Source organism: Hippopotamus amphibius, chromosome 10 (genome assembly GCF_030028045.1).
Source record: "Hippopotamus amphibius kiboko isolate mHipAmp2 chromosome 10, mHipAmp2.hap2, whole genome shotgun sequence".
In the NCBI taxonomy this organism is placed as follows: Eukaryota; Metazoa; Chordata; class Mammalia; order Artiodactyla; family Hippopotamidae; genus Hippopotamus; species Hippopotamus amphibius.
Genome location: NC_080195.1, coordinates 103,180,953 through 103,194,119, shown reverse-complemented (window position 1 = coordinate 103,194,119; position 13,167 = coordinate 103,180,953). Strand labels below are relative to the sequence as shown.

General features: G+C 37.2%; 2 pseudogenes; one reads left to right on the top strand and one right to left on the bottom strand.

The window, feature by feature from the left end:
- Positions 1-4,469: 4,469 nt before the first annotated feature.
- On the bottom strand, positions 4,470-9,914 carry LOC130829893 (keratin-associated protein 15-1-like; annotated as a pseudogene).
- An 824-nt stretch (positions 9,915-10,738) lies between these two features.
- Positions 10,739-11,227, top strand: LOC130830473 (keratin-associated protein 13-1-like; annotated as a pseudogene).
- Positions 11,228-13,167: the final 1,940 nt, after the last annotated feature.

Below are 13,167 nucleotides of genomic sequence, written 5' to 3'. Positions count from 1 at the left end.
ACCTTTTCCTTTTCTCTAGTTGCAGTTAAACTGGTCATTATAATGGTGATCGTTGTAAACAATCACAACTACTATACAGTGTGCAACAGTGGAAAAATATCTGTCAAGTAAGCATTCAGCATGATTTTAGTTTATGAAGTATAAATACAGTTATTGGGTAGTCATCATTCATAATGCCTCATTAATCCATGGAATAATATACTAATGCATTTTTACTGTCCTAGCCCTAATCCCAAATGTGGGGTAGGTCCAGTGTTCACAGTTAGAAACGAACCCAAACAGCTCCTTCTCATAATACCCATCTAAATCAGTGGTTCTAAACATGGAGTAATTTCGCCTCCAGAGGACATTTGGCAATATCTGAAGGCATGATTGTCACAACTGGTGTGGAGGAGGGATGGTAGTGCTACTGGCATCTAGTGGGAAGAGATCAGGGATGCTGTTAAACATCGTATAATGCACAAAACAGCCCTAACAAAGTAGTACTCATCCTAAATGTTAATAGTGCCGAAAATTAGGGAAACTGTGAAGAGAATGAATATCTGTATAAAGCACAGGAAACAAAGCAGAAAAGTAGAAAATAATAAAAGTAGGGTATGACAAAAAATGGGGACGTGGAAAAAGCAAATGAAGGAAGCCGATATGGGAAATGTGATGACAGACATAGCATAAGTTGGGCAAATAGATTTAAAATGATCTTGGAAATAAATTCTCTGAACATTGCCCTCTGCCCTAATAAGTCGCTTGTGCACAGCTGGGTCAGAGTTGTGTGTTTAGCAGAACTAAACTAAAGAGTCCAGAGGGCTCATTAGCAGAAAAGAAATTATTTTTGTGAATACACATAGACATTTTATTAAGAGGTTTAGCTTTTCCAGGGAGCAATCGTGAAATTGTGCTAGAAATCTCTCTTACAAATTGGACATAAGAATCTCAGAAAATCATCATTAACAAGTATGAAAATAATTTTATAAACTGCGAGAGATTACTTCTAAGTAAAATTTTAATCTACTCTCGCTTTAAGTCTTGTGCAGCAATTTAAACTATACTTTTTACGAAATAGAAACAGTCTGCCCAGATTTTTCTTGAAAATGGAGACTTTGATGGTTAATTGTATGTGTCAGCTTGGCTAAGCTATGATGCCCAGTTGTTTGGTCAAATACTAGTCTTGCTGTTGTTGTAAAGACATTTTGTGAATGAATTTTCCTTTATAATCAGCTAACTTTAAGTAAAGGAGATTGCTCTTAATAACAGGGGCAGGGCTCATTCAATCAATTAAGAGCTTTAGAGAAAAAGAAATTCTGCCCATTGGAAGCATTCTGCCAGACTCTGCTTCCATGAATAGCATAGCAAGTGTGTGTGTTTCCTCTAGGCTAAGGGGGTCATCTCCAGAGCAAATGGATGCTAGAAGAGGAAAGCTGGGTGGGGTGCAGCCCTGGTGGTGAGCAGGAACTGAGGGTGAGGAGCTAAGGAAAATTTATGAAAGTGTGTGCTAACTGTCAGGGAAATGGTTCAGTGCAGAGGGTCCCAGGGAGTGGGGCGGGGTGGTAAGTAGGTGGTTTCTGGAAAACATACCACCATCTCTACCAGAAAGAACACAGTATTCAGACATGAGTGATAAGTGAGGATATTCAACAGCAAAGACAGAACCATAGGTAGCACTTAGCACTAGTGAAGTGAAAAGACTTTTTATGTCCCTTTTGGACACCTCAGAATATCACCGGTCAATCTTTTAACTAAGCAAAATGAAGTGTATCTGAACTTCCTGCAGTAAAGGGGAACATCATTGCACAGAGAGATATAGCTGTGATTCCAAAGACAGGTGTTAGAAGTGAGATTCTGGGCTCAGATGGTTTCAAGGCACAGAATTGATTGGGACTAGGCAAATTTATTAGCTGAGAGTTTAGAAGTGATGGGCATGGCAAAGACATGAGTCTCTTGAAAAGTTAACTGTTGCTTAATTAGGGAGTTGTATTTCAGGTCTGCAGACCATTGTATCCAATACTATAGGAGTTTCCTGAAGCATAGAGTGAAATGATTTATTGGTTTAATCTCATCTTTTCCCAGGAAGAGTTTCCTGAATCAACTAGGTCATGTTGACACAGGTGGTCTAAAGCAGGATGAGACAGATGGCCTCAACTGTCATTTCCTTTCCTCCCATCCTTTCTCTTTGGCTTGAAGAGGAGAAGCCAGGAGCAGCTTATTGATGAAAGACAAAGGAGGGAAAAGAGGGTAAATGAAATGATTGGTCCCCTCCAAGTCACCGGTGGCCTATGGAATCACATGACAGGCTTGAGCCCAGGGAAAAGGGAGGAGCTTTAATATGGCTGTTAAGACGGGTTTTTAATTTTTACTAGATTAAACTTAACTACTAATATGAAATAAAAGTTTTGTTTTTTGTTTTTTTTTACACTTTTTATTGGAATATAATTGCTTTACACTGTTGTGCCAGTTTTTGCTGTACAACAAAGTGAATCAGCTGTATTTATACATATATCTCCACATCCCCTCCCTCCCGCTATTCCCTCCCACCGTCCCTATCCCAGCCCTCTAAGTCATCACCCATTATTGAGTTGATCTCCCTGTGTTATGCAGCAGCTTCCCACTAGCTATTTATTTTACATTTGGTAATGTATATATGTCAATGCTACTCTCTCACTTTGTCCTGGCTTCCCCTTCGCTCCCCTTCACCCTCCCGCCCTGCCCTGTGTCTTCAAGCCTATTCTCTACATCTGCATGTTTATTCTTGCCCTGTCATTGGGTTCATCTGTACCAGAAAATGTTTCTTAATATCTTAATGTGATCATAAATCTGCCCATGGTATTGTTCAGAAACTCAGAGAAGTCAGAGCCCTCAGGTCAAGTGTGAAGTTCACTAGCAGGAGAAAAATGAAGCAATTTCCTAATTATGCCCTACTGGGTCCAGTCTGTTTAATACATCAGTTGCACTTAAAACCAAAGATGGCCATCCCATAATTCTGAATTCTTTCTCACATTCCATTGTAGGGTTTGATTTTCACTCAATGAGTCTAATGACTTTCACTAATGAGTCTATATAGGGTCTAATATAGTAATTAATTTTTTGATCAATGAAACAAAGTATATTGAACTTAATTCATGGAAAAGTCTGTTTTCATTTATTATTTTACTTTTGTCATTATTTTGGCTTATTTAAAATCAGAATAAATTTCATGAACATGGAAGCTATGAAAATGTAGCTCTCATATCTCCCACTGCAGGGAGTATAATTGACTTACAGTCCCAGCTGCCAGTCTCTGAATCTACCCCCACATTTATGCCAAGGTCATGCTGTGCCCTGTTCTTGGCCAGTGACTGAGCTTGGCAGGGATACTCAGGCAGGTCCATCTCTGTGACTTGTGGGTGACTTACCAAAACTGTCTTGGAACTGCCCTAAAGAAGATTATTCTAGCCCACACTTCCTTCCTCCCTTCCCTCGTTCCTTCGCAGAGTTCACACCTGCATAGTTGTCTGCTGGCTCTCCCAGAATTCTCCAGCTGTCTCCTCATTTTCACTGACGGGTATTTTCCCCAACAAATAGCTGTCATGTCAAATCCTAGGTGGCAGCTATTTCTCAAAGGACTGCAACTAACACATCAGAACAGCAAGAGTTATTCTTTTATAGGAACTGGTAATTTACTCTTACTGTTGTCAATAATGAGTTTCATGTGATATTCTCACCCTTTTTTGAAGTTTCTGTTCTTTATATTCCCATTTAAACATGTTTTTATCACCATTATGGCACTTGCTACGTGACAAGGAGTTAACATTGTGAGTGTGTGAATTCCGTGAAGGCGGGGAATTTATGTCTTCATTCAGCATAAATGCCTGGTCTATAACTGAAACTCAATAAATATTTTTCAATGAACGGCTATCTACAAACAAAATTTTCTAAAGCAATTAGATGAACAAATGCACCCCGGAGGGGATAGAAATCTCTTAAGACGTAAGATATGCCATATACTTAAATTCTCTAAACTTCCTCTTTTCTACCTAGCAAAATATTAATGAAACATATGAAACAAAGAAAACAACAACAAAATGTTTAGCTAATGAAGACAGTTGAAGGTACTAGATTCATTCACTAAATGTACCATATGAATAAAAAAAATGGAATGCCATAATTCATGCTAGAGAAAGAAGTTTATTTTAAATGCCATACCTATTTGAAATACACAAGTGAAAGAATCTTAGGAGAAAAGTAGGAATCTTAGTAAAATAGTAACAGAAATGATTCTGAGCACTGGCATAGGGAAGAAAATTCAAGATATATCTCACTTGTCTGATTTAGCAAAGGTTACAGGTCAAGGTTACTTTGTCCACAGTGAATCATATACTTCCAGGAGGACTGTGATGGCCAGTCCTGGTGATGAAGACGGTCAGTAATCAAAGATGTTAGACTGAATGTAAAAGTTTCATAAAGTACAGATATAACCATGAGGTAACGGGAGACTTTCAGTAAGTTGACCCCAAAAAACGAGAGCTAAAGGCTGGATAGTAACAAGATGACTGGCAACTCCTGGAAGAAAAGTAAGTTAGGTGGCAGAATCTAGATCCACAGCCCAGAGACTGAAGCCAGTATTTCCATAACCCAAAGATCCAAGGCCAATATTTCCAAAACCGAGAGATCGGTGTAATTTGTTTGGCAGAGACTATGGAAGATGAAATTCTTTGGATGGAAACAAGATGTCTGGTAGGATCTGGTCACAGCACAGGGTGTCTGGAAACCACCATGGAGAGAGGAGCCCAGCTGGAAAGTGCTGGGGGAGTAGATTATATTGCTGGAGTAGAAAGAATCATGGATGGAAAGTGGGTATCCCAGGTAACCTCCAAGGGAGGGGGAGGAGAAATTTCCAGAACTACAGTTGAAAGACGTTGTCAGAAGTTCTGAATTCAGCTGAGTTGCAGAGGGAAGTTTGTGAGTGTGAATTTTACCTTCTACACTGGACAATTATATACTGTACTCTAGCAATGGGTGTAATAGCATGTGCCCATTTTAATAACAATTCTTAATTAGGCTCTAGTCAAAATGAAATGCATTGACCTTCAAAGACCTTTTTGTTTTAATGAATGCAGACTTTTAAACGAAAGATTTGCATTAATTTTTCAAAGTAATTGTTCATGAAGCAAAAATGTTATTTCTCGTTCATCTAGCTTGGGTAGATGACTGTAATTGTACCATAATTGTACCTATAAGATTGGTGTTTCACTCATCCTATCCTTCAAGATACTGTACTGTATGCGTAATATGGTGAGAATTTTGTTGTGTTTAAAGCTCTAAAAATACTTTGTAGTCTGAAGGGGACATTCATTTTGTTCCAAGTTTAGGAACCAAATTAAGGACACAAACAAACAAACAAACAAAACCTCAGTATCTGTCCCATCTCCCAAATCTTGGGTACCTTACAGAAGAAATAACCAACTTATGATCCTTACTTGATACAAATATTAAATGAGTGTCTAACACATTTACATCCTAATTTTCTTATAGCACAGGTACCCAAGCTGCTTTTGTGTGCATGAGTTTTTGCTTTAAGAATCAGGCTTCAATATTTGCAGGAGTGCTTTGAAGACTACATTATAAAAATACTTAAGTCAAGAAATCCTTCTTCTGAAGTTGACTTGCTTCTTGAGAGAAGTCATTGATAAATTTAATTCTCAAAAAAATCTCTATCCCCATAAAATTTAAGTAATTTTTGGTGGTGTTGATGTCATTAAGAATAAAATGATAAACATTGTACATTAAAAACGGGTCTTTACCAGATGGGTTCACGGGTGAATTCTATCAAACATTTCGAGAAGAGTTAACACCTATCCTTCTCAAACTCTTCCAAAATATTGCAGAAGGCGAAACACTCCCAAACTCATTCTACGAGGCCACCATCACCCTGATACCAAAACCAGGCAAAGATATCACAAAAAAAGAAAACTACAGACCAATATCACTGATGAATATAGATGCAAAAATCCTCAACAAAATACTAGCTAACAGACTACAACAGCACATTAAAAAAATCATACACCATGATCAAGTGGGGTTTATCCCTGGGTTGCAAGGATTCTTCAATATATGCAAATCAATCAACGTGATACATCATATCAACAACTTGAAGGATAAAAACCATATGATCATTTCAATAGATGCAGAAAAAGCTTTTGACAAAGTTCAACATCCATTTATGATAAAAGCTCTCCAGAAAATGGGCATAGAAGGAAATTACCTCAACATAATAAAAGCCATATATGAAAAACCAAAAGCCAACATCATTCTCAATGGGGAAAAACTGGAAGAATTCCCTCTAAGAACAGGAACAAGACAAGGGTGTCCACTCTCACCACAATTATTCAACATCGTTTTGGGAGTGTTAGCCACAGCAATCAGAGAAGAAAAAGAAAGAAAAGGAATCCAAATTGGAAAAGAAGAAATAAAATTGTCACTCTTTGCAGATGACATGATATTATATATAGAAAACCCTAAAGACTCTACCAGAAAACTGCTAGCACTCATTGATGAGTTTAGTAAAGTAGCAGGATACAAAATTAATGCACAGAAATCTCTTGCATTCCTATACACTAACAACGGAAGAGCAGAAAGAGAAATTAAGGAAACTCTCCCATTCACCATTGCAACCAAAAGAATCAAATACCTAGGAATAAACCTGCCTAAGGAGGCAAAAGATCTGTATGCAGAAAACTTTAAGACATTGATGAAAGAAATCAAAGACGACACAAACAGATGGAGGGACATACCATGTTCCTGGATTGGAAGAATCAACATTGTGAAAATGTCTGTACTACACAAAGCAATTTACAGATTCAATGCAATCCTGATCAAATTACCAATGGCATTTTTCACAGAACTAGAGCAAGAAATCTTATGATTTGTATGGAAACGCAAAAGACCCCGAATAGCCAAAGCCATCTTGAGAAGGAAAAATGGAGTTGGTGGAATCCGGCTTCCTGACTTCAAACTATACTACAAGACCATAGTGATCAAGACAATATGGGACTGGCACAAAAATAGAAAGGAAGATCAATGGAATAGAATGGAGAACTCAGAAGTAAGCCCAAACACATATGGGCACCTTATCTTTGACAAAGGAGGCACGAGTATACAATGGAAAAAAGACAGCCTCTTCAATAAGTGGTGCTAGGAAAATTGGACAGCAACATGTAAAAGAATGAAATTAGAACACTTTCTAACACCATACACAAAAATAAACTCCAAATGGATTAAAGACCTACATGTAAGGCCAGACACTATCAAACTCCTAGAGGAAAACATAGGCAGAACACTCTATGACATCCATCAAAGCAAGATCCTTCTTGACCCACCTCCTAGAATCATGGAAATCAAATCAAGAATAAACAAATGGGACCTCATGAAACTTAAAAGCTTTTGCACAGTGAAAGAAACCATAAACAAGACTAAAAGGCAACCCTCAGAATGGGAAAAAATAATTGCCTATGAAACAACGGACAAAAGATTAACCTCCAAAATATACAAGCAGCTCATGAAGCTTCATACCAAAAAAGCAAATAACCCAATCCACAAATAGGCAGAAAACCTAAATAGACATTTCTCCAAAGAAGACATACAGATGGCCAACAAACACATGAAAAGATGCTCAACAACACTCATCATCAGAGAAATGCAAGTCAAAGCCACAATGAGGTATCACCTCACACCAGTCAGAATGGCCATCATCACAAAATCTGGAAACCACAAATGTTGGAGAGGGTGTGGAGAAAAGGGAACTCTTCTGCACTGTTGGTGGGACTGTAAGTTGGTACAGCCATTATGGAAAACAATTTGGAGGTTCCTTCAAAAACTACAAATAGAACTACCATATGATCTAGTAATCCCACTCCTGGGCATATACCCAAAGAAAACCATAATCCCAAAAGAAACTTGTACCATCATGTTTATTGCAGCACTATTTACAATAGCCAGGACATGGAAGCAACCTAAATGCCCATCAACAAATGAATGGATACAGAAGATGTGGCATATATATACAATGGAATATTACTCAGCTATAAATAGGGATGAGATGGAGCTATATGTAATGAGGTGGATAGAACTACAATCTGTCATACAGAGTGAAGTAAGTCAGAAAGAGAAGGACAAATATTGTATGCTAACTCACATATACGGAATCTAAAAATGGTACTGATGAACTCAGTGACAAGAACAAGGATGCAGATACAGAGGATGGACTGGAGAACTCGAGGTATGGGAGGGGGCGGGGGGTGAAGGGGAAACTGAGATGAAGCGAGAGAGTAGCACAGACATGTATATACTACCAACTGTAAAATAGTCAGTGGGACGTTGTTGTATAACAAAGGGAGTCCAACTCGAGGATGGAAGATGCCTTAGAGGACTGGGGCGGAGAGGGTGGGGGGGGACTCGAGGGGCGGGGAGTCAAGGAAGGGAGGGAATATGGGGATATGTGTATAAAAACAGATGATTGAACCTGGTGTACCCCCCCAAAAAACAAACAACCAAACAAACAAAAAAAACGGGTCTTTATTCCCTTAGTTTTCACTCATAGCCTGGGATTTTTACTGCAAAAGGTAAATAAAATCAAGAGATTAGAAAAGTGTTAACCCCAGATAAACTTCACAGAAAGATCAAGAAAAATTTATACCTACAAATGATCTTTATAAATTGAAATGAGGGTGGAGTGTATCAAAATGGATGATAATGTGAAAAAGAGACTGAATCCTTTTGGGACCTCTGATATGGTAAATATATCAAATGGCATATATATACTCTGCCTGGGGAACTAATATGAATATTTTTCTAGACTCTCCCATAAAGTTCATCATCGCTAAGTATAAATAGAGTAGTGCGTGGGTACAGGGAATGGCTTAACATAACCTGTGGGTGTAGGCAAATCTCTTAAGACATCCGTCTTTAAAAACTGATATATTGTCCAATGGAAATGAGCTGAGACTCATTCTATGAAGATTTGAGATCACTAAGTGGAAGTTTTGAGGAAAGATTCAGTTAAAAATCTAAAACAATGTATCTTTGCAGGTAATAGAAATTTCCATCTTGGGGGCAGTTATTAGATATCCATCTAATAAGATATTGCAAGTGGGATTCCCATGTGGTGGATTACTGGAGGTAATCGCAAAACTCCCTTCCTAATTGTAGACTTTATGAGTCCCAACATTTTGAGTAGGCAAACTGGTCTCCAGTCATGTTCCACATATTAGGTAGCATGATATGTGCTCCATTTCTAAACTAAATAATTCTTACTTATTAGGCTTCTTAATTATGCATAGAAGAAAAGCATTCTATTACATTCCAAACCTTTCTGTTTTATTTGATATTAAATTACTGAACATCAAAATATCCGTATAAATATTTAACTCTGCTAAATTGAATTTGCTTGTTTCAATGTCATCCACTCTTACATAAGCTATTTCTGTGGAAGATATTCTATGAGACCAGATATTAAGTAATTTTGAACATTCTTTTCTCAACAAAATGGGGGGTTTTGCACGTAAGCACTTTTTTTTTCAAAAGTAGAAGGGAAATGTTTTTCTAGGAAATGAACAAACCACACGGAAGCCACAAAAAGACAAACCTTCTTAATCTCTCCTCTTCTTCAAGGTTGTCAATCTTCATTATCCTACTGCATAAAGGGGGACTACAAGTCATAGAACAACAACAAAAAAAATGACCATTATTTTAGAAATTTTGTAATGCTTGTCAGAAACACCTGAAAACAATTTGTGTCAAAGTGATGTATGCTGCTTTCTGAGGCCAAGGAAGGATCTCCTTAAGATGGCTCCTTTGCTCCAAAACTTCAAGGCAATTACCGTATAAACTTTCTGTAGAACAGGAGCATTTTTCAGACTCTGGGGAATCTTTTTAGTGATAAACATCGCCCCTGATTAGAGAGAAATACACTGGGCATTTTGCCTCGTGTTTTGTCCTTATTTTTAATGTTTTTTTTTCCAATATCTTAAATAACCTCTAACATTCCAAAATAATATAAAGTTATATTTACACTCAATATTTAACTCATTCTACAGTAAAGACACACACAGAAGACAGAAAAGCTAAGATGGACTCATTAGTTTGGGTACAGTTTTAAGCAGGAACATCAGAAATAAGTGGATCTCAGTTAATATTTCACTAAAGCCATTAAACTGAGATCCAATTTAAAAAAAAAACCCTCATACATCTTGCATATTACCATTGCTGCATCCTGATGGCACTATCCATTAGGTAAACTTTCCACTTCTTGATAACAATCAATGTATGTTTTTATTTTTAAAAAATGACTTTGAGTAGATCAGTTAGCAACTTTGTTATCCAGATGGCAGCGATTTCAAGACAGATTGTGAAAGGGGTATCAATTATTTTTAATTAAGTCAGCTTCCCTCAGCCCAAACACTACCTCTAAAGTTTTCTGAGCAAGCTGCTCCATGACTTTTGGTACAGAAGGATGACTAAGAGCTTTGAAGATTCAATACTATTACCAGAATCCCAAGGCACAAATATGACTGCATTTTCCAGCTGTAAAACCACAAATACTACATATGTGTAACTATGCTGATCTTTTCAATTCAATTAAAAAGAGGAAAGTGACTTGTTTTTATGAGCCATGTGGGTGACACAGTCAATGATAAGGGTATGTAAATGCCCTTGTCAAAGAAGTGACAAACTCAGGACTTTCCCATTGTAAGCTACATCTCCTGTCAACATGTCCTACAACTGCTGCTCTGGAAACCTTTCCTCCCTCTCCCTTGGGGACCACCTGCGCTACTCAGGCTCCTCATATGGCTCTTCTACTCCAGCAATCTGGTCTACAGCACTGGCCTCTGCTCTCCCAGCTCCTGCCAGCTGGGATCCTCTCTCTATAGTGGCTGCCATGAGCCCCTCAGGTGCTAGACATTTCCCGTGGTGTCCGGTCCCTGCCAGACATCCTGCTACCAGCCAAAGACCTCTGTGATCTTCAGTCCCTGCCACACGATTTACTCTGGGTCTCTGGGCTTTGGCACCATAGCTTTCAATCTTCTGGTTGTGGTGTCCCATCTCTGGGCTCTGGGTCCTTTGGTTTCCAATCAGTGGGTTGTGGCCTCAGTGCTTTCTCATCCCTCAGTTGTAGATCCAGCTTTTATCGTCAGACCTACTTCTCTTCTAGGGGCTACCAGTCTCTTTCCGACCAACATGTGGGTCTGGCATCTACTAATATTATGCTTGAGCACAATACCTACTGCATCAAAAAATTTAGTGGAACACCTACTATATCAATATCTTTACTATCTGTTGACTTATTGTCCTACCTTTAGCTTATAAATTTGACTTCTATTGTTATCTACTATAGATTAGGGATAATTTGAATACCAGTAACTGGAAATATGTTCATTGAAGAAAGATGCCAAAACTACTTCCTTGCAGTTATAGAGATGTGATACTGAAGCACATTTATTTCCTATTTATTTCTCCTAATGAATCTATTTCAAATTTTACTAGTAGAAAAAATGTAAGTTTAAATAAAAATATGGTATATGGTATCCACATATTAGCTTTTATATTATTTGTTTACTCTGTGTCTTCAAAACTGCTTCTAAATATCTGGCTAGATATTACTGTATCTTGTATTCATCATTTAAAAAATCCTTACTTTAAAAAGTAAAATTGTCCAGTGTCTTTTAAGTTTGGAAGAAGGTATTTCATCTTTTATGTTTACTCCATCTGTTAATACCTTCATATGATAAAATCTGAAAATACATTTTTAAGACTGCAAATAACTGTGACCTTTGGTTTTTGTAGGGATTTAGAAACTTGAATATTTTTATATAAAATAATTACAAATTATAAGGTATATTAAATTGACTATATCATTTAATTTTGGGAGGAAGATTAATTATAAATACATTCTAAAATATTTGAGAAATTGGAGTGAGGATATTCAATAAGAAGTTAGATGTTAGTGAGTTAGATTTGGTGAGAATTCCAGTTCCTCCAGCTTTACTAGCATATAAAAAATCAAATGAAATTTCTAATTGATTTATGAATGAAACATCTAACACATTCCAGGACTTATTAGCAAGGAAGCCCAACATTTTCCATATATCAGTTATACAAGTTTGATGGAGTCCCAATTGCTACTATTTCTTTTTTGTTTTTAGTTGTTCTGTTGATATTAGTTTAGAAAAAAACAAAGGAAAAGAAAACAAAACTCAAAAACAATGCAAATATTCTCTTGTTACGAGATCCAGCTAAATATTTAGGCAGCTGGTCACATCCAAATCAGCAGTTATGCTCCAAACTTTTATCCATTAGGTCAAGGACATCATTACTAAAAGGTACGATGACCTAGATTCTCACCCACCGGGTAACCATATGTCCTGGTTTATTCCGTTTATCTCAACATCCAGTCCCATTTGGTAATTGTCTTAGATTTTTTACTTTTTACTTATAATGAATAATTGAGTTAACATAGTGATGATCAGTTTAGGAAACCTCCACTTTGCTTTTGCTGTGGTTTCATCTAGTGGAGTTTAAGAACAGTGAACAGTTTTTACTTTAATCAGTGTTACATCTGAAAGAAGAGAAGCCATATCCTATCTTTTCTTTGCTTATCCTGCTTGAACAAAATAGAACAACTCTTTTTATTGCAGAGGAATCATGGAAAACAAATTACACTCAGATACAAGCAGTAGAACAGCTCCCATGTTCAAATCTTGGTGGAGGGTAATTTGTTGTTCTATCCTAGCCCAGTACTGCAGTGGCTCTTTCCACAGCCTGCAAGAGATGCAGTAATACACACCAAACTACTAGTCCGTGGAAATAGTGAGAAATTTAGAATAACTGATTAGGTGTATATAAAATACGGGCATAAAATTGAGGGTGGCTCACGGCATATAAAGATTGATCTAAATGCTCTTACTACAGTGTCTTGGCTACATATTGTATTGTTCAAATCTACAAGTATTCATTTTATTGTTTGGGAACATCTTTCTTCTTTAGACTTTGCAAAAAAAAAATCTTTTTAGGAGCAGTGAGCCAAAACTAAAAGTTCATATTTAATTCAAAAATGTGAATACTTAATTTCTATTACTAAAGCAAGTTGGTGGTGAATAAATGACTTGTACAACAATTCAATAACATTTACTTTCCACCATG